Source organism: Gossypium hirsutum, chromosome A11, assembly GCF_007990345.1.
Source record: "Gossypium hirsutum isolate 1008001.06 chromosome A11, Gossypium_hirsutum_v2.1, whole genome shotgun sequence".
In the NCBI taxonomy this organism is placed as follows: domain Eukaryota; kingdom Viridiplantae; phylum Streptophyta; class Magnoliopsida; order Malvales; family Malvaceae; genus Gossypium; species Gossypium hirsutum.
The window spans coordinates 108,840,974-108,864,135 of NC_053434.1; the positions used below are offsets into that span (position 1 = coordinate 108,840,974).

Sequence of the window (23,162 nt, forward strand, 5' to 3'; positions counted from 1 at the left end):
AAGCCGAAACTTCCACACTATCCTAGGGACATAGTCGGATACTGAGATCACTGAAGGCTCGACTTTTGTTATCATTTGAGGGCTTAGAACTGCATCAGAATCAAGCAGGAACTAAGGGGGAACGTTGACTGAAAGAATCGGTGGTAAGTCTTTCCAACTTAGTCTATCTTTCATATTTTAAGAAAAGCCAGAATCCCTAAAAGGTTAAGGAGGTTGTCGTTTTTGGACTTGTAGCCCTAAGGGGTTGTGATAATAGTATTATTTTGGTAATAGTGTGATTAAGAGGCTGTTGATCAAGGGCTTGGACAAGTGGAGCGAACGGATCGGGATCGAGACGCTATTTTCGGCAAAGGTAGGAATGCTAAGGCCTAAGGTGTTGTTGGCCGAATATGGTAAGAAGTTAATATGTAGTTCGTTTCGGTAGTAAGATTAACGTGGTAGTATTATAATTGTAGGCAATTTGTGCGTGGATCTCGTCAGTGAATCGTCATAAAACAGGTGTGTAACTGACACCCTCTCATAGACTAGATCGGCAAAAGCCGAAAAGCCGAAATGCCGAAAAGTTGGTATTTTTGGAATTTGCGAATGCTCGTAAGATAGTTGGGTTTGTATGTTTGATATTCTGAAGGTAATAAACTGCAGTACGTGCGATTTCGTGCATTTTGATAACATGGGCTTAATGGGCCAAAAATCGGGTTCATGGGCCAACGGGCCTAATTCGGTAAGTATGCGCGATAAGTGTTCTGATAGTACGTAAATGGTTAGGATATGCATGAAAACCCTAAGAGTAGCTAAATTACTATGATACCCTTATGTATGGAAAATTACCATGATACCCCTAGGTGTAAATGACCAATATGCCCCTAGGGTTAATTTTGTCTGAAAAGCATGTTGATTTAAATCTGTATGATGTATGCCATGAATGAATATTTGTTGCATGGGGACATGGGTTATATTTTGGAGGAAGCGTCCTGGTGGATATGCCACAATTATCTGATCTGGTGGCTCTGCCACATATTTCTGTTCTGGTGGCTCTGCCACGATTATCTGTATCTGGTGACTCTGTCACATTATATGTTCTGGCAGCCATGCTGCATAATTCTGTGGCTTGTAGCAGTTTGGTGGGTCGAGTAGTCTCCCCACATGGTGAAAGGTTGGTAAGAGGGTGTATGTGGTTGGTTATGGTTTGGGTTCTGCATATACATGAAATATCTGATCTGATTTGTTATGGGCCTATAGGCTTAATCCTGTATTCTGTTATGGGCTAAGGCCACTTTATTCTGTTTCTGTGGTTTGAGCTGATATGGGCTATGGTTGGGTTAATTTTACATACTGAGTTTCCCCAAACTCATCTCCTATTTTCATCCATGCAGGTAATCCCCAACCATAGTGGGCTTAGAGCTGCGAGGGATTCGGAGTGGCCACTCGTTCTGCAATATGGATTTCTTCTGGTGATTTGGACTTCAATTTTCTTTACTTTGATGATTTGGGTTTTGTTATGTAATAAGGCCGCTTATGATTATTTTTATTTGGGTTTTGATTTATAACTTATTATGATGATCTTAAATTATATTAACTATCAAAATGGGCTAGATCTAGGGTTCGTTTTCCAAAAACATAAACTGATTTCAAAGTAACACGATTACAAACAAGGCTTCTGCTACGATAATGTTTTCCAAATTTGAATACGTTTTATTCTAAAATAGACATAATTACAATGGTAACCTAAAAATATATGCGATGTTAGAGTGTGGCAATGGCGGTGTGCATGTCTAGGATTGGATCCGAAAGAGCTTGGTAGTTAAGTAGTCCGATGAACTCACCTCTTCTTTTCCGGTTTCCTACTTGGTGCACAGCTTCCATTCACTTTAACCCTCAATGAATTAATCCTTTGAACATCAAGTATGATTTTCTGAACTTAGAATGGGAAAAATGTTTTTTTACGTTTTTGATGTGGCACGTCGGATCCGGTCATAACGTCTAGGCCGGGTTTGGGGTGTTACAGTAGCTCTCTATCCCTCTACTGCTCATTTCTAGATCCGAAATAACTAATCCCCTTTTTGTCATCTCCTTCCAGACCCATTTCAAAGGAGTTTTTACTTTTGTAATGTCTGCCTCGATCTTCCTCCCCATATTTTCACTTATCGCGTTTACCCCACTGTCAGTGTGATTAGGTAATGTATTTTCTGCACTGGGTGCATTATCAAACTTCACAATGCCCACTTTAATAAGTCTTTCAACTACTTTCTTAAAGGTAGTGCAGTTTTCTATTGAATGTCCCGAATTCCTGCATGGTAGTCACATTGAGCGTTTGCGTCGTACCATTTGGGGTATGGGGGTTGTAATGGCTTTAGGTAAAAAGAGGCCACCACATGTGCATCGAATAAACTTTGGTACAACTCCTTATATTACATTGGGATAGGCATAAATTGAAGCTTCTTAGTATTTTGCTTTGTGCCAGACTCTTGTATTAATAAACCTTGACTTCCAGTAGTCGCTGCTCTTGGCTGATTAACGATAAACAATTTTGCATACGCCATGTTCGTATTGTTCTCCTCGTTTTCCTTTTTTCGCAGGGCTGACCTTTTGGTATTTTCCCTTGCCTCTATCCTTCCATTTCTTATTACATTCTCGATCATTTCTACAATCATTACCACATCTGAGAAGCTTTTTGTGGCGCTTTCCAGCATGTGTGTAATGAACGGGGCCTTCAAAGTGTTGATAAAGAGCATTGTGGTTTCTTTTTCTAAAAGCGGTGGTTGAACTTGTATGGCAACTTCTCTCCATCTTTGCGCATATTGTCTGAAACTTTTATTTGGTTTCTTTTCCATATTCTGTAGAGTAATCCTGTCAGAAGTCATATCCGTCACATGGCTATAATGCTTTATGAATGCTTGGGCCAAATCTTTTCATGAACTAATCTTAGTACGACTCAGCTGATTGTACCACTTAGATGCTACCCCCACCAAACTGTCTTGGAAGCAGTGAATCAGTAATTGATCATTGTTAACATATCCAGTCAATTTTCTGCAAAACATGGTAATATAAGCTTCAGGGCAGCTCGTTCCATTGTACTTCTCAAATTTCGGCATTTTGAACTTGGGGGAAGGACTAAGTCCGGGACCAAACTCAAGACCTTAGCGTCAATTACATGATAACTATCTGCGTTTTCCATCGTCCAGAATTTTTCCTCTAGCAATTTACACCGTTCCTCTAATTGCTTTTGTGATTCCATCCTTGCCTTTTCCTCTTCTGCAACTTCATCCAAATTAGGAACAAGCGGATAATTCGAGTTATTAACAGGATCAGAGCCTGAGCTGGCTTAGAAATTCATTGGTATCGAAGCTCCAGCCTAAATCTGCTGAGGCCTGATCGTGACAGATAGTCTCTGCAGATTAATTTCAGGTTGTGTCGGTACATGTGTTGGAGTGAGGCTAGGAGGATATTGAGGGTCTTCATTATTTTCCCCAACATTATCCATAGGACCCTTTCCCTTGTCCATTCTTCCCATCAGTAATTGGGACAACTGACTCATCATCTCTCTTTGGGATCCTATCATTTGATCTTTCATCTCTTGCTGAATATTGGCTAGTTGTTCTTGCATCTGTGACTGCATTTGTTCCTGCATGTCCTTTTGCATTTGCTCTAATTTTTCAAGTCTTTTGTCTATTGACTTGGTCTTTTTCCTTGTACCGTAAGGATGCGTATTAGGTTGGTTTTCGTTGGTTTCTAGATTACTGAAATAATTTTTAATTAATTAGAATCTTTTTATGGCCTTTAATGCATATGATGTAATGTAATGCAAATGCATGAATGTAAATGAGGCATCAATTTTGATTCAATTCCATTTAGAAAACTTTACTAGAAAATAAAATTCTTTACATAAAACTGAGTTACAAATAAGACTTCGCCCTAATGCTCAAAGCCTTAATTTTCCTAAGCAACGAGGCTAGCTCCTGCCCCCGATCTGACTCTAACTCGTACTTCACGCTCAGTATGTCCGCTTGTACTGCTAAAGCTTGCAAGTAATCGGCTACCTCCCAAATCTGGGTTACGGCTTCTCCCATAATGTAATCCCTGTTTCTGAATTGGCCTTGTGCATGGTGAAGCTGTTCCTTCCAACGCTCCTCACTTGCTTCAAAAAACTGAATCCGCATCTCATAGCTTCGTAATGACGTTTCTAATTCTTCTACTTTTCTTTTCATTTCTTCTACCTTACTCAAGCTTGCTCTCAACTCCATTGCGGTATTACGGCTTCAGTACTGATGAAGAGACTTCTCGAGTTCTGCCACTCTAGCCCTCAATTCACCTCGTTCATTTCTACTTTTTGACAGACTCTTCTCTAAATCCTCATTTCGTGCCTGAGCCTCTCGAAATTTCATTTCCCATCGGTCGGCTTTGGTCTTTTCCTCTCAAATTTCATGGCGGCATTGCTCTGAAGTTTTACCTAACCCAGCAGTCCTCATAGACAGGCGTAATTTCTTACAATCTGTCTTCAAACTGTCCAGATCCTCTTCGGCCTTACTTTTCCCTTTTCTCCACTTCTCAGCCTTTGACTTCTAAACGTCTACGTCTAATCTCAGATGCATCTTTTCTTCTTCCAACTGTTCGATCTTCTTCCCAAGCTCAAAACTCTTTTTCTCAAAATCCTGTTTTATAATTTCCAACTTTGACGGGGCAACTTGCAATTGTTCCTCTATAGGTCGAGTATCTTCTAAACTTGGCCTAGGAATATTATCATTGACCCTTTTCCTAAACCATCTATTGTATTTAGGTGTCACCATGGAACTGACAGCCAACCTCTTCATCCAATGAGTTTGCTTCCAAGCATCAGACAGTTCCCGAACCTTCTTCTTATAGTGGTCACCTTTATAGGAGAATTCACACTGAGCAAGCCCGTAAGTTGTGGGTACAAACTGCCTCAATTTATATTGCCTTAATGCAAGCAATGGAGTATACCTAGTAGCTCCCCAAATTCATGACAACGGCACCCAATCAAAATTCCTACATCGATATAGGATTTCATCAGGAACCATTCAAAAAGCTCTCCACTCTATATCCTCTTCCTTGAGATTTTGAAAAATTTCCATCCATTTTTCTTCTGAAATATCGTCACTTCTTTGCATGGTTGCCTCCTCTTTTAACTGGGAATAACTTTCAGAAAAGACCCGGTAAGAAACCTTGTTCACTTTTCAAAAATGCCCATGAAACCACACCATCAACAGTTGTGCGCATCCAATAAACTGCCCGTCGCCTGTTTTCTGACACATGCTCAAGGATCTGAACGTCTCAGCCAATATTGCAGGTACAGGTGTGATTCCCTTCTCAATATGATCGAATAAGTCGGTGACTGCCTCATCCACGTGCCTTAAAGCCTTAGGAAAAATCACCAATCCATAGATGCTTAAGGCGAAGATGGTGACCCTCTTCTTTGCATCGGGGTGTGTTAGAACCAAATCTCTCAAATTCTCCCAAGGAATACACTTATTATCCCCCTTTTGTTGAATTCGAGTAGTGACCCAAGGCTCGCTCATCTCCGAAATAGTCATCAATTTCTTCGTAAAAGTTGAACCGTTAAAAACCTTGGCATAAGCTTTTCTGACTTGAACTTTTGGACACCTCAGCAGAGTAGTATATTCCTCCACGGTAGGCACCAAATCCACTTCCCCAAATGTGAAACAATTGTAAGTTGAATTCCAAAACTGAGCCATGACTCGGAACATACGCTTGTCTACCTTGATATCGAGCAAGTAAGCTATATCGCCATAACTTTGATAGAACAACTGTTTGGTTCCCTCATCCCAACGAGCCCATATATCTCTCAACTCTTACAACTCATTCTGTGCAACATTGATGCGAGTGAATTTCTACAACTCTGACGTATATCATTCTGCCAGGCTATCCCCTTTCTCTGATTGTAACTTCTCTGACCGTGTAAGAACTACAGCATTATCATCAATTTTATCAAAAAATTCATTTTCCATGTTCAATCTTCTAACTTAGTAATCGAATACAAATCAACACCTTCTTTTGTATGCAATGTTATGCAAAACATAATCAAAACAAAACACAACGAGTCAGTATCAAATATTAATAATAATAAAAAAATCAAAATAAAGATAATCAAAGCACATATATGGGCAATTACCTAAGTTTAGTCTAGCTCCACCTAAAGAAGGCTCTTAGGTTTACTATATGTGGTTTGGTTCTAAAGAGAAGGTACCTGAACAAGCAGATTCCTCAATCTTCACCCATTATAGGCTCATATGGATCGAGTTCAGTTCAGGGGGATACATTTCCCTATGACCATACGGATATGAAAATCTCACAAAATCATAGGTATAAATGTACCCTGAAAGCAATCCACTAGCCCATCGGAGGTGAAAACCTCACGAAAGCATAGTTTCTTACTCCCACTTAAAAGGTGTGACCACAGCAGTCATGCAATGAAATGCAATATTATTCTACAAGACCCGAACCATAACAATCATACAATCAAATGCAATCGAAAAAATCATGATTTTCAAAACAAATTTTCAATTCTTTGACAAAAGGACAGCAAATAATCAACTTTATGGCTTGACTCTCTTGTTCAATCCCCAGTAGAGTCGCCAAGCTGTCGAAACTATTTTTTTGTTCGAACATGAAGAAAAACTGGAATCGACTTTTAAAACAAAGTGTGGAGTCGCTACCAATATTTTTGTTTAGGTGTGATTGGATCACCTAATAAAACATTTTGTTCCATTTAAATCAATGTTGGTCTACGTAAATTTGAGAAAACGGGTTCGGGAGCCATTTACGTATGAGAAAGGATTAGCACCCTCACTACGCCCAAAATTGGTACCAAATTGATTAAGTACTGTCCTTATGTCTAAAATTTAAAGCGATTTTTAGAATATGGTTCCTTTTAAAACATTTGAATGGCTCAAGTTGGTCGTCAAAATTCTCTTGTTTCAAAGGTATACAACATCACATCCAGCACGATAGGACACGATCCTTTATACCCTCAAAAACACGATAAATTTTTTACTTCCAAAAGTTTATATGTTGAAAATTACAAAAGGATGCCCAATTATTTAGCTCAACGAAAAATCGAAACCCAGCACAGTAGGGCACGATTCCTCGAATTTCCAAACATTAAACATTGCCTTGCTTTAGAATTTAGAAAACACGAGTGAAATTCTAAAGGAATATTCAATTATTTTGAACAAACCGGAAATCCAAACCCAGCACGATAGGGCACGATTCTCTGAATTTCCAAACATTGAATATTGCCTTGTTTTAGAATTTGGAGAACACGAGTAAAATTCTAAAGCAATATTCGATTATTTTGAACAAACGGGAAATCAAAACCCAGCACGATAGGGCACGATTTCCCGAATTTTCAAACATCAAACATTGCCTTCGTTTTAAGGAATTTTCAAATGAATAATTATAAAATCAGCTTAAAGCGCACTAATTTGTCTTGAAATAAAATGGAATAATTAACTTTAAAGAGTTGGACATTATAAAACGATATTTGTAAACCACAAGAAAAAAATTAAAAACATGGGATACTATGCATACGTAAAATATGATAATGGATGGATGAAGATAATATAACTTATTTAACCAATTAACCAAGCAAACAATTAACTCAAAATATAACAAAATTCATAAGCATGGATGAACAACAATTGATTTAATAATGCATAAAACGAGTAAACAGGATGTAGCAAATATACATGAAATAACGTGAAGATAATTAATACATGAGACTCCAAACAATATAAAACCAATATGATACAAAAATAATTTCTAAAAATGATGGACTAACAAGCGAATAACATATGCTAGAACTCGAAATAATCTATAAAGAAAAAAATAAAGAACATATATATAATATTTTTAAAAAAATTGATGTTGCAAAAAGAAGACATTTAAATCAAATAATATGCCAAATATTAAAATATATATATTTACAAAAAGATTAACAGTATACACATAAAGAAGGAGAATTTAAATGATACATAAAATATAAAAGGATAGTAAAAATACATGATAAAATATGATCTTAAAAAATAATTATGCACACAATAGATTTAAAAAAAACATATGCATATATAAACGAATTTAGAAGCAATTATATGTAAAAAAAAATAGCTTGGGAATAATAATGCGTATAAGATTAAATTAATTTTGCTATAAATTATATATGTGCAAATATATATTAAAGCATTTAAATATGATACTAGATAAATTTCTAAAATAATATAATATATAAAGAAGAATTCCGAAATAATAATTCTAAACACAAAAAATATGAAGTTTTTGTTTTAAATGGATTCATACATACATAAAAACATTAAGTAAATTTTAAAACAATAGGTATTTTGAATAGAAAACTCAATGGGTATAAATATACACAAAAATATTTAAACAAAATTTTATATAAATGGTTAAAACAATACAATGTAAAATAGCTTCAAAATAATGATTATGTAAAGTAAAGATACCAAAATAATTTAACATACATATATAAAAAGAACTAAATGAATTCTCAAAATCATAATGAATAGAAGGCTCGATTTAAATAATATAGGTACAAGTATAGAAAGAGATTTGAGTTAAAATAAAAATGATAATTTAAAAAAAAACTATTAGAATCAAAATAGGGACCTGAAAATACAAATATTCCAAGCTTCAAAACACAACATTTAAACAAGGATCAAATTGAAATGATGTTTAAATTACAGGGCGAATTAAAAAAACAAAGAAATCTGGACTAGGCCTAATCAAACACCAGCGCGAAAAGAAGGGACTAAATGCACAAATTTCCCTTTACCGCAACAAACGCGTTGATCCTGAGGGCATTGGAGCGGGTCAACGGGCATGGCTTCCAGATGACGTCATTTTTAAACCATTGAAGTTGGTTTAAACGGCGTCGTTTCTTTGTTTCCTTATAAGGTTAAATATTGCCTTCATTCAGCTGAACCTTAACAATGCCCTAGCCTCTCAGCTGAACCTTAACAATGCCCTAGCCTCTCCATTTTGTTGCTCAGTCGAACCCCAAATGCTCCCCTAGGCGCCGATACGCCAACACGAACGGCGACCAGTGTTTTCGAACTTCGAAGGGGTGGTTTTTAGCCTTGAGATTCCATTTAGGCTTCAATTTCAAGGAAGTGAAAAGGAACCGATGGCCGACTCGCAAGGTAAGGTCTCGCTTTTCCCTTTTTCTTTTGGTTTTAAATGCAACGATGAAAAAGCAACGAAGCAAAGAGATAGGAAAAATCAACAGAAAATTAAAGAAACTAAAAGAAACAGAAATCACCTCTTCAAAAATTGCTTTTGAATTTTTCTATTCAGTTATGCGTAAAAAAAAATGAAGAAGAAGATACATTCGCCTTCTAAGGCTTTATATAGTCGAAATCAAAAGAAAAATACATCTTCTTTTTTTTTGCTATTTTGTACTGCTGTCGTGTTTTTTGTTTGCAGGTATGGGTACGGGGCCAGTTGGGGCTTACGGCTTGTTGACGTGGAGGCGTGGGCGTGGGCGTGGCTGTGGCACAAGGAGGCCGTACGGTGCTGAAGGCTGGGGGCTGCGGCGCTCCTTGCTGCTAGGGCTTACTAGCTTAGTCAAACCTAGGTTTAGATTTTGGGCCATTGGGCCCTATTGTAAATGGGTATTTGGGTTTGTTATTGGGCTTGTATTGGTTGTAATCGGACTTGGACTGCTGGTTTGGTTTTATTATTATTTGGTTTATGTTTGTATGGGCCCGGGCTAAATTGGCCCATTACATAAAGAATATTTAAAAAAATTGAAAAACTTCTACAATAATATTGTTTGAGATTTTTTTTTTTTGAATAAAATTCAGCTGGAGGTTTTAAGAAGCAGGATTTAAAAAAAACACAGGAAACAACAACTAGAAAAATATAAATAAGTAAATTAAAGATTATCATACTAAAATATCTTTTTTTCTCTTATTTTGTTTTGAAAGAGTTTTCAAAAATAAATGGTTTTAAATTTATGTGCTCTAACATGGAATTAGTTATATTGTAATAAGATTTTAATTTGACATGTTTAACTTTTTTTAATTTAACTCGAACAATTTCATTCGATTCAACTCGACTGAAATTTCATTTTACTCAATTCGATTCGAAAAAATGTCAAAGCAAATTAGGATGATGAAGTGAGACTCGAAACTTTTTCACCCGATTCGATCAAATGATCATCTAATCAATAGCTTGAGCTACTCGAGCTTGGCTCGATAATTACTTAATCAAGTTCGGTTTTTTTTAGTTGAATGCGAGTAGCTTGGAAATACCAGTGTCTCATTTACATCCCTATTTAGAGCTATAAAAAGGGATCATTGAAGCCATTCTACACATATACAAGTTCAAGAAGGCCAAAAGATCTTTGCAAAAATATCTGAAGAAGTCGAAGAACTTGAAAAAAATCTGAAGAAGGCCACATCTGTTCTAAAGAAAAGCTGCCTTCCAATCCTGTTCAGCCGTGGAGAAGAAGCCAAAAGTTGTTCCTGAAGATAGCTAGCTTTCAATCCAAATCAACTGAAGAAAGGAGGTCCAAACCCATTTCAAAAGCAAGTCAACATGATCCTTCAAGCAATCCACATCTGTCCAAGTTTAAATCATATGACCCTTGGATCAAAGCTCAAAGTGAAGAGAAGAATCAAGGGAGATTTTCTTCGCATTCAAAAAATTTTCAAAGGTTGCAACTTTTTAAAAGTCATCAATAAGTCAACTTTTGACTCCAAATTTTTAAGTCAACTTTTGACTCGAGATTTATATGTATATATTGGACTATAAAAGATAACATTTTCTTGCAATAATCTTGGTGTTAATACTTTCAATTGCATTGTTATTTGTAATTTACATTGCAATTTATCATATTAATCTAAATATTTTGATTATTCACTTACATCTTTTTGAAGATTTTGAGTGAGAAGTTATTCGACCAAATAAGTCTTATTTCAAAATTCCTACAGTGATTTACTTACCATATTTGAAGAGATAATGTTTATGAAAAAGTAGTAAAGAAAATATCTCTTCATTTTATACCTTTTCAAAGCAATTAATTAGAAAAATACAAGGGATTTGCCATTTAAAATTAATTAATCTTAAGTGTTAAAGAAATCCCTAGAAAATAATTCAAAAATCAATTGAGCCCTTCAATGAAAAGTATAATCAATTAAGCCTTTAATCAATCGTTGCAATCAATTGAGCCCTTGTAATATGGTTTTTCGTCAAAACTACGAACAGATTGTAAAGTGCTAATGTGATAAGTGACATGAAATTTGACAAAGAAAATTTTGATGATGTGACATTTGTCGTGGAAAATAATAATGTGGAATATTTAATTAATTTTTTAATTATATTACGAGAACTTAATTAACTTATTTTAATCATTTTAGGAGATTAAATGATTTTTAAAAATTATATAAAAATTCTAAAAAAATTATAAAAATAATATAATATTTATAAAAGGAGTGGTAATTTTTAAATTTTTATAACATTTAATACTTTTTAATAACATTTACTATTTTCTAATAATTTTCTAATATTTTAATAATTTCTAATAATTTTTAAAACTAGTAATTTTTTAACCTACAAACATTTAAAAGAATTTGAGATTGTTTGTTCAAGCATGAAGCCCTAAGCTGTAATTGAAGAACAAACAAAATTACAACTTTTCCACTTTCCTTAGCCGATTCAACTAAGGAGTGGTTTTATTTACTGTCAAGTTGGGTTGCCACTTCGCTAGATACTGTGCTGGAGCAAAAAAAATTTTACGATTCCGGAATTAAATGATATATTTTTTATAATTTTTAAAGAATTAAATTAAAATTTTATTATTTTTGAGAAGTAATATATAATTTTACTATTACTAATTTAAAATTTTATAAATTATAAAGAATTTAAATAAATTTTTTTTATTTTTAGAAGGTCGGGCCCAGCCAATCCCTACTCCACCACCAGCTAAATATAACTTATTTATTTATTGAAAGATTTTTTCCAACTTCTAGGGTCATGAGAATTCGTAGGCAAATTTCTACAATCAAGCATAAAGATTTAGATCATTATATAATTATTAGGAAATGTTCAAAAAACAATTGTGCACAAACTACCCACAACAGAATAATTTTGAACAGTACTTCTACGAAGGTTTACTTTCTATAGAAAGGAAGATGAGAGATGTTGGGTGATGGAAAAATTCTGAAGTTTTTTATTCATAAAAGAATGGCAAATAAATGATGTACATAGGGGGCATTTATTACCTTTAATACGCAAAAACTAGGATAAAACTAAAGGGAAATTATCTGAACCACAAGTAACAAGAAAAACCCTACTTAAAAAGAAAAAAACGAACTAAGTATAAACTTAACCTCATAGGTGAAATTCGGCCGATACTGGATCGAATTTTAACATGAAAATCACATTATTGGGCGTAAAAAAATTAACTCAAATCGGCTAAAAGCATAACTAATCCTAATGATGTCTAAATGGGCTCAAATTGGGTCAAAACACCATGGAGGTTGGTATAGCTTGTTGGATATCGATTTCTTCAAGGCTTCGACTCTATGAAGCTTGGAGGATTCTCCTTCAAGAAATTCGATCTTGAACCAAAATTTTCAAATATTGGAATTTTGATTTTCTAGAAACTTAAAATCATGAAATCTGTTCGTTTTAAACCAATATTTGTTTTCTTGAATTTCTTAAACTCAAGATTTAAAAACTTGGTGGTTTTTCTCAACTCCAAGGATGTTTGTTCCTATCCAAAGTTGGACCTCACGTTTTGTAGTCTTTTAGATTTGTCACATGGGCTTTGTAGAAGATTAAGCTCAACATGCTCTTAGGTTGAAAATTAGAACCCCCATACTCGTATCATTCCCCCTTTCTCAAAAAGATTCATCATCGAATCATGCTTCATTGAAGAAGGTAAAAATTTGATCTTGAAACTAACGTATTAGGGGACAAACTTGCTATAGAATTCAAAGTACTAAGCTCATCCAAATGCATAGTGTTTAATACCATTTTATTTTTCTTACAACACCGCTATGTTTTGGACGTAACTCTTCCTATGACAACATTGATTGTTAAATAAATCAAATCTAATTTATTGAGTTTTTGTGGGATTCAACCATACTACCATGTCTACAATTTTAAAATTTTAATTTTGTTTTAGGGTGTAGGATATTTAAATTGGTAAATTTAAAACCCATCAATAGATTTCGTTAATTATTTTAAGTTCAAATTGTAACATCTATACCCAACCTGAAAAATAATAGAATATAGAACACTATATTTATCTCTAAGCAACTCAAATGTTTAAAATAAAATAAAAATAATTCTAGGCATTAATATAACATTACAATTGAAAATCAAAATCAAATAGGTCCTAATACGATGTTTTAGGGTCAAATTTGGTCAAACAATGAGTCAGGTCTTAATATAATCTAAATTAGCTATTTACTTGCATGTTTTGAAATACAAAAGCCATCTCTCCCTTAAGGAAGACTAGCCTTGATCATCCGGTCTATATTGTAAATCAAAAGAAAAAGGAAGACTGGAAAAGTGACGAAAATTCTAGCGTAAGCTTCTTAATATACGCTTTCCATAAGTTTCAATATAAAACAAAATTGAAATTGGTTATTCTCATATGATGCCAAAAATTTTAATGGATACCCAAATTTGTAATCAAATATTAGATACCAAAATCTTTAAGCTCTAAATTTAAAAAGAAAAAAGAAGAAATCTTGAAGGAAACCAAAAGTATCTGAAAACAAAATATTCATTAAAGAAATTTCGAGCTTCCGGTGAAAAAAGACCAAGTCTTTTGGCTAGTGATTTTATTATCCTTTAGAAATTTTGGTAATTGGTTAAAAGATTTTGTTATCCATTATAAATTTTGATATAATATTAAAATTTTTGGTACAAGCTATTTATCTCTACACATAGGCAGGAAAGAGAAGATTTTGGCATTTGGTTGGAAATTTTGGTGACCATTAGAAATTTTGTTATTGTGTCAGAAATTTTGATATTTTGTTATAAATTACTTGCTATTGGTCTTCACACACCGACGTGAAAAGAAAAATTTTGGTATACCAAAATAACTAATGATTTTCATTAGAAATATTGATAATCGTTAGAAATTTTGGCATTTGATATCTGTCAAAAATTTTGGTATCCTTTCGAAATTTCAGTATTTCTTCAAATATTTTGATATACCTTTATAAATTTTGGTATGCCACATATGTAAATAATTTAAAATTTATAAAAAAAACATAAAATTTATAAACACGTATAAATTTATTTAAAAATAAAAAATTATTAAATTTACTAAAATTTTATAAATAAAATATATTAAAAATTTACAAAATTATAGAAATTAAATTAAACAAAATTTTCTTCCTTTATTTTTTTCTTCCCCGCCCTAGAAAAAACCCAAACTCTCTTATTCTTCTTTGCTTTACCAAATTATTGATATTGTTGTTGGGAAATGTGCTCATAGTGTAGTAAACATAGAACTGTTTTCTATATATTTGAACGATGATTAAATAGATAAAGTTAATTTTACATTTCACTTTTACATCTTTTGTGTTTCTATCTTTCATGTTTTGCATACATAGAGAAATTGTGACAAGAAAATATTAGCTAATTGATTGTCTAAATTCCAATTGATGATAAGTGACACTGTAAGAATATTTATATTACGAGAAAAATAATTTATTTCAATAGATAATCAAAATGAGTCTGTAATTCCGTAAAAGAATCAAAGTGAGCATTTTATTCAAATATTTAGAAGAATTATTATGTCTCTACAATTCCAATTAGGGAGATGACTAGTCTTGGCTATTGGAGCAGTTGATTCTATAGGTAGAGACATAGTTGTACTCATTGGAAGAATGATACATTAGACTGGACCCAAGTTGAATTAATTCTAAATCCGTTTGTGAATTGATTCACTTGTGACATTCATAGTGTGACTTAACTAAATCTTAAGTTAGTCACTAACCATGCGTATGTAACTCATGTGCTTTGATATAAGTGGAGGCTTTTGCTCTAAAGATGATTGAGCCGATATAGTCGGTATGTTGGGTACATGACTTATGTATGACATGACTTTACTAGAACTAATGAAATTCATAGCTCGGTTAAATAGTTAACGATATTCTCTTATTGGCATTATGTGGGTTGATAAATATGGAACATGGCTACGAATTGCTTGTTCTCGAACGAGTAATTTATCACAATCATTAGTTGACAGTGATCATATTAATCATTAAGAAGATATAATAGTGAAAGTGGGATAAAATAGGATTGTATTAAATGAACGGATTTAACTCAAAGGAATCAAGGATATCATATGAGGGTAACACACACATGACGAGGTTATTGGACAAAGCAGTTAGATGAATTTTTTTCGTAAAGAGTATACAATAAGGATTTTTCAATTATGGTACTTCTTGTGGACTGACTCCATGATTAAGTAAATTGTGAATTATCAAAACGATGCTTTTAGACATAATTGCAATTGCTCGAGTCTAATTTTATATTGCAATTGCTCGAGTCTAATTTTATATGTTCAATTGGTCCATTTGTTAGCTCAACAAAAGCTCGATTGGATTGCATTTGAATCAGAAGAATGAGTTTGGAAATAATTTCATTGAATCAATTTATTCGATGAGAAATTAAATTAGGCGGTCGTGAGAATTTGTTCAACTAAAGAATTTGATTAAAAATTTTCTTGAAATATTTGGAAAATATTAATGATTTTTGGAAAAATTAATATTTATCAAGTAAAATTAAATTATCAAATTAATTTGGAAATTAATTTTCAAGTCAAACAATTGGCCCAATAGGTAATTGAAGTTGAAATTAAACCTGAGAACCAAAAACGGAAACAAAGACCCAAAGGTCATTGAACCGAACCCAAGTGTAAAATTGGGCCGATGGTCCAACCAATGGTTGGATCAGACTGGTCAAGTCGTCACTGGCCGGACTAAACCAACAGTAGCCAAATCGGCTATAGCACCAGCTAAGCATTCGAATGTCTGGCTACTAGTGCCCTGGCCATGGCAGTAGGCTATTTAAACATCCTGCTAGAGGTCTCAGCCAACTTTATCAATAGCACTGGGCCATGCGTGCGAATGCCTAGCTAAGGGATGCTACATCCTATGCAATTGGTCACGCGAATGATCGACCTGGGCAAGCACCTGTCAATTGGGAAAAAGGGTGGTTGGGTGTAGGGCCAGCCGTTCGAATGGCTAGTCCCACCCCAAAAACAACACTAGCAGCCTCACAAGGAGCTGTCAAGCTGATCAGGCCCATTATGGAAAACTAACAATAGTTTGGGGTGTCGAGGAAAGTTGCGCCAATGATGACACCATTGGGCACAATGGCGATCCAGCAAACAACAGATGGTCAGCGGCAACGGCTCTCGGCGGTAGAGCAGTGGAAAAATTATACTCCTAATAGGACTCTATTGGGTAACTTGATTTCAAATTAGCTTATCCAAAAATAATATTATGTTAATAAATTTAATGTTAAATTTAATTTAATATTTATGTTGATAGTATTTTATTAATTTAATATTAGTGTAAGTAATTTCAATCCTAGTTGAACTTTCTCTAAACTCTTCAAGAGAGCTTATGTCATTATTCTCACACATTTGAATCCAAGAAAAGTTATAGAGAGAAAAATCTTTAAAGAAATTATTCCAAAAAATATTTAGAGATTTTTTGTTATTTACAATTTAACCTCAAAAGTTTAGAGAAACTATGAAATTGTCCCATTGATAATTTTGTTAAAAAAAATTCTGATTCGAAGTGAGTCCATACTCAGCAGACGTGAGCTTGAAGATAGTGGAGAAGACCACTCGACCAAAGCGTTCATCCTAGACGAATTGAAAATGTAAGAATTTTGATTAAGTGTTTATTACTTTAGATAACACAACCAAATTCTTGTTTTGGAAAAAATTTTAAAACTCTGTTTTTCCCTTAAATCTATTTTCTGCTATGCTTTCCAATTCCAATCTGCCAACAGTTGTCACCTTTATCATCAATGTCAGATTCTGACATCTTTTCCGATGAATAGCACCACCAAATGACTTTTCTTCCTCCTCTTTTTAGGTTCCCCCAAGTTGAAAGCCAAGAAACTTCTGAATTCTTATTGCCATCATTAACATCGCCACCATCCAACAAGCTTCTTTGTTACAACCATTTTGGAACAAAGGCTTAAAATGTACAAAAACAATTTTGATAAAAAAAGAGAGAGAGAGAGAGAGAAAAATACACAAAAATCGAGATCCTTAAGCTCCAAAATCATTGCCAAAAGAAAAAAAAAACTTCAATTATCAGAGAGCTCTTTTTTTTTTTTGCATTTTCAGGTTTTTTTAGATTTTTTTTTCTTGGGATTATATTTTATATGATTTTTTTATTCGTTTAGGCTTATGTTTTTTTTTTTTGTAATTTGAAACTTTCAATTATAAGTGAAATTTTAACAAATTTCATAGTTTATCTTTTATTTGTTTGATGAGAAAATTTTGTTTGTTTGATGAAAAAATTTGGAATGATTATTAGAAATATTTATATAACATTAAATATTTTGGTACATGTTATTGGTCCCCATACACAGATGAGAAAAGAAAAATTTTAGTATATCAAAATATCTAACTATTTTCATTAGAAATATAGGTATTGTGTAATGACCTAAAATTTATGATTAACGGAAAGTGTATTATCGGTGTAGGACCCAAATTTAGCCCGGGCCCAACAAGCATAGCCCAAAATACTAAATAAATTAATAAACCAATTAACACCCCACTAAACTAACCACTAAACTATCCCACTAAACCACCCCACTAACTTCATCACCCCACTTGCCTGCAAAAAGAAAGAGGCAATCAGTTGTAAAATTTGACTATAAATGCCATTTAAAACTATTGTAAATGGGTCTTTTTTTTTTTTTGGAGAGGGGTTATTTTTTTGGAGAAAAAAGGAGAGGGATTTGAATACAAGAAAAAGAAAGACTTTCAGTACAAGAAATATACGAGATTAATAAAAAATCAAAGCAAAAGAGGTTTTTTTTCGTTTATTCTCGTTTTAAGTTCTTTTTTTATTTTATTTTATCTTTCAATTTTATTTTGTTTTTTTTAACATACGAAAGTAAAAATAAAGGGGAGGAAGCTTACCCATTTTGAAATTGCGGAAAAAAGGTTTTTATTGAGGTTCGAGCGCCGTGTACGGTGGTACCGACGGCAGCGTGTGGAGGTCCGGTGACCGGAGCAAGGATGGACTGATGGCCGAATTTTGAAGGGAGGGGCAGAATGTTATTATTATTATTATTATTATTATTATTATTCTATATACTATTACTGTTTTCTTTTTCTTTCTTTTTATTAGTAGTAACGCAATAGTATTTTTATTATTTCATTATTATTTTTTACCTTATTATTATTATTATTATTAACCTACTATTATTATTTTTATTAATATAGTATTATTTTTTTCGTATTGTTATTATTATTAGCACATATATTATTATTAATGTATCATTGTTATTTTCTATTTTATTATTACTTTTATTACTATTGTTTCTATTATTATTATTTTCATTACTTCCATTATTATTATCGTTATTTTCTATTATCATTAATATATCGTTTGTTTATTATTATTATTTTTTAACACTATTATCATCATTATATATATTTTTTAATATTATTACCATTATATTTATTATTACTACTATTATTTTTATTATCCATCCTATTTTTAAACTATTTCATTCAATATTTTGTTGTACATGTGTTTATTTACCCATTCCTGATTTAAATTAAATTTTCATTCGAATTTTCTTTATTATTCCATTTTTTATCTCTATATTATTTTATCTATTATTATTTTTGCCTGGATTTTTCAAGTAAAGGTAATATTCGATACTTGGAAATTTTAGAAATCGTGTCCTAACGTACTAGGTTTCGATTTTTTGTTTGATCTAAGTAATCGATTATCCTTTTAAATTAAAATACATGAGTTTTAAATAAAATAAAGGCAATATTTTGTATCTAGAACTTCGAGTAGTCGTGCCCTAACGTATTGCGTTTCGATTTTCCGTTTGATCTAAATATCCGAATATCCTTTTTAAAATTTAAATACATGAGTTTTAAATGAAATAGAAGGCAAGCTCATACTCGAGGGTCGGGGTGTTGTGTCCTAAAGTACTAGATATAACATTTTACCTTGAGATGAAACGGTCCTTGACATACGTTTTAATTCATCCAAATACTTTAAAAAAAGCATTAACACTAAGAGGGATCGTATTTTAAACTATTGTTAAATTTTCAATTTTCGACATTAAGACACTGAATAATCAATTAGGTACCAAATTTGGGCGTGACAAGGGTGATAACCCTTCCTCGAACGTAATCGACTCTCGAACCCGTTTTTCCAATTTTCGCAGACCAAAAACATTGTTTTGATAAATCAATCTGTTTATTGAAAAACGACCACGTTTTGAGGTGACCCGATCACACCTCATCAAAAAGGATCGGTGGCGACTCCAAACTTTCGTTTTAAAAAGTCGATTCCCATTTTTCAAAAAAATGGTTTCGACAATCGGGTCTCTGTTTTTGGAAAACGGACTCGTAAATATTTATTAAAAATATTTACGAAATTAATTAAGTTGTTAATTAGAGTTTAATTAAGTGAATTTAGCTTAATTAAGAGTAATTAGGAAAAAGAACTAAATTGAATAAAGTGTGAAAGATTAATTGTAGATTTAAAGAAAATAAAAAAGACCAAAATGACAATTATGTCATTTGTCTTAAGTGAGGCGGCAAATGCATAAATATGTATATTAAATTATTATTATTTATTATTATGGTTTTATATTTGATATTTATTAATTTTATTTTTATTAAATTGATATTATATTATGAAATAAATTAAAGTAAAGACAAATGTATGGTAATAAAAATATACATGTATAAAAATTATATTTGTACAATTGTGATATATTTATTTATTTACTTTTATTTAAGTAAATAGATATATATTTATTTAATTACTTTTATTTAAGTAAATAGATATTTATTATTTATATTTATTAAGTAAAAGATAATTATTAATTAAATAATTATAATATGAGATTTTTAGTTGATAAATAAATTAGATTTATGACAATTGTATGGTTGAGATAAAGTCCATGTGTATTAATTAAAATAAAAACATTTTTAATACAAATATTAGTAATTAAATAGATATTTATTATTTATTATTATTAAATAAAAGATGTTTATTTGATAATTAATTAAATTATAAGATTTTTATGAGGTAAACAAATTAAATAGAGACAAATGTAAATATTATGATTGTACAATTGTATTAATTATACTTGTTATTAAATAGATTTTTATAAAAACAATTATTAATATAAACTAATATATATGTTATAAAAGAATAAAGAAACAAAAGAAAAAGAAAGGAGGAAGAACAGAAAGGAGAAAAAGAAAAGAAAAGGAAAAACTAAGGATTTGAAGCTTTAATCTTTAAAAGGTAAGTCAATCAAGTCCTTTTCTCTTAATTTTGATGTTTTAAAAGTTTTAGAACAAAGTTTTGATGAAATTAAATTGAGGTTTTGGAAGTTTTAAGGTTTTTGAATATAGTTCATGTTGAACAAAAAGATGAATTAGGGATCTATTTGATAGAATTATTGATTAGAATTGATTAAGGGATTAAATTGTAAAGTAAGCTATAAGTTTTGTGTTTGAAGGACTAAATTGGAAGAAATTTTAAATTAAGGTTTTATCATGAACATTGGATATTTGTGTTGAATATGATACAAAATTGAGTAGAAATAAAGTATGAATTGAGTTAGAAAAGTAAGTGAACTTAGTTAGGATCAAATTGAAAATAAGGTAGAAATTGAATAAAAATTCAATTATTCAATATAAATTAGTGTTGTATTAATAGTATAAATTATCTTAATTTTTCATAGCTAACATCGCACCCAAGGCATCTATGAAGAAGGAAAAGAAAAGGTGGACGAGGAGTAAACTCGAGAAAAATTCACAGTTAAAATTATTTCTATAATTTGAACTTAATATATAATTGTTGAAATTATTATTTAATATTTATGGTAAGTGCATTGAGATGATTATTTGAATTGGAGTAAACATTGGTTGGAATTGAAAGGTGAATTTAATTATTAATTGTTTTATTTTGATTAAATGTTATGGTAAGTAATTAAGGTAAGTATTAATATTTGTTATTGAATTAAATTGATTTGAATATGTAATTTGTGAAATTTGAATATTTGTTATTGAAAAGTAAAGTGCATTGTATTGAATTGAAAATATATGTGATTAATTAAAATGTGTATTGGTTGAAAAATTAAAAGTGAATTGAAAACCCTATTAACAGTATCGAGCTAAGTCGGATATAGTTGGCATGCCATAGGATTGGAAGTGTTCAAGGATATTCCGACTTTGTGTCGATGAGACACTATAAGTGTCGCCTTACTGTTACTGTTCCGAATTCGTTCTGAAGAGGTATTCTGTACCTTACTGTTATTGTTACTGTTCCGGATTTATTCCGATGAGGTACTCTGTGTACCGCTACTGTTACTGTTACTTTTACTGTTACCGTTACGGTGTATTTCGGCTCCGGCCGATGAAACACTGTATGCTATCCCGGTGTGTGGGTTGGATCCGTGTATCCGTCCGAGTCCGAGTCATGTTAATAGGGGTAAATAAAGGTACTGAATAATTAACTGTTACTGAATAACTGACTGTTACTAGATAACTAACTGCTATTGCATAAAAAAAATTGTTATTGAATAATTGATTGTTACTGAATAATATATCGTTACTGAATAACTGACTATTAAAGAGTGACTGAATATTATTAAACAACTAATTGTTATTGAATATTGAATGTTACTGAATGAAACTGAAAAATTGATCGATACTGAAAATTATTTACTGATATTGAATAGTGAACAGAAGTATAAATGAGACATATGAATGGAAGATATTATTATTTAAATGATTGTGAATTTATTTTCGAAAGTTAATTGGGTTAATAGATGATAAAAATTGAATGAGTTATAAATAATTTATCTATGAATTGAATAATTATACAATTGTATATGACATATGATTTTTTAAGTATTTGTTATATTTTCATTTTATTAAGTGTTCGGATTATAAAAATACCACTGAGTTCATACTCAACGTACGGTTGTTTTCGTGCGTAGGTTAAGTTAATGCTAGATCGTTGAATCAGCATCCTAGGCCGATCCCGAATTCAATGAGGTAAAGCGTGTTAATAGTTGGTAATGACATGAACCTAGGATGTTTTATGTATGTGTCGTTTTGGATTGTTAATGTATTGATGAAATAAGTAGAATTAAGCTTGGTAATAGTATATAATAGGACTTGACTAATTTAGTATGAATTTGAATCATATTGATAATATGTGATAATTGATTGGAATTGAGTATTGGATAATATATAAAATGTCTAAAATTTAGCAAGTTTTGAGCATATTTAAATGTATTTAGATGGGTTGAACATAGGAATTTTATGTAAATTGTCTGATAGGTTCGGTTAGGGGTGTTCAATCGGTTAACCGACCCGAAATAACATTAACCGAATTAACCGACCTTTTAAAATTTTAAACCGTTAACCGAACCGAATTTTTTTCAAAAAATTTAACCAAACCAAAAAATTTTCGGTTAATTCGGTCGATTAACTGAATTGGCCAAAAATTATATGTTTTTTAATTTTTGGTTAAAATAAGTATAAAATTAACCGAATTAATCGAATTAACCGAATTACCCGAATTACCCAAATTAATCGAATTAACCAAATTAACCGAATTATTTGTATAAAATTATATGTTTCTTATTTTTATTTTTATTTTTAGTTTTAGATTTTTATTTTTATTTAATAAATTATTTGTAATTTTTATGATTGGGTTGGGTAATTGGGTTGGGTTGGGTACTTGAGTTAATATATATTAAGATTGGGTATTTGAGTTTATGTTGGATTGGGTTTGAGTGAATAGTGGACTATTTATATATTATAATTTTTTTATTAATTTTTTTGATTAACCGAATTTTTTCGGTTAACCGACCGGTTTTGAACCGAATTAACTGTT

The 23,162-nt window shown here is 31.8% G+C and overlaps 1 protein-coding gene and 1 long non-coding RNA gene across 2 annotated transcripts in view; both read left to right on the forward strand.

Annotated features, from left to right (window-relative positions):
• Positions 1-23,162, forward strand: part of LOC107889027 (perakine reductase) — a 54,036-nt gene that overhangs the window by 15,178 nt on the left and 15,696 nt on the right. The window lies entirely within an intron of this gene.
• On the forward strand, positions 8,964-9,814 carry LOC107889046 (uncharacterized). Its single transcript, XR_001681626.2, has 2 exons — positions 8,964-9,191; positions 9,475-9,814. It is a non-coding gene; the product is annotated as an uncharacterized lncRNA (long non-coding RNA).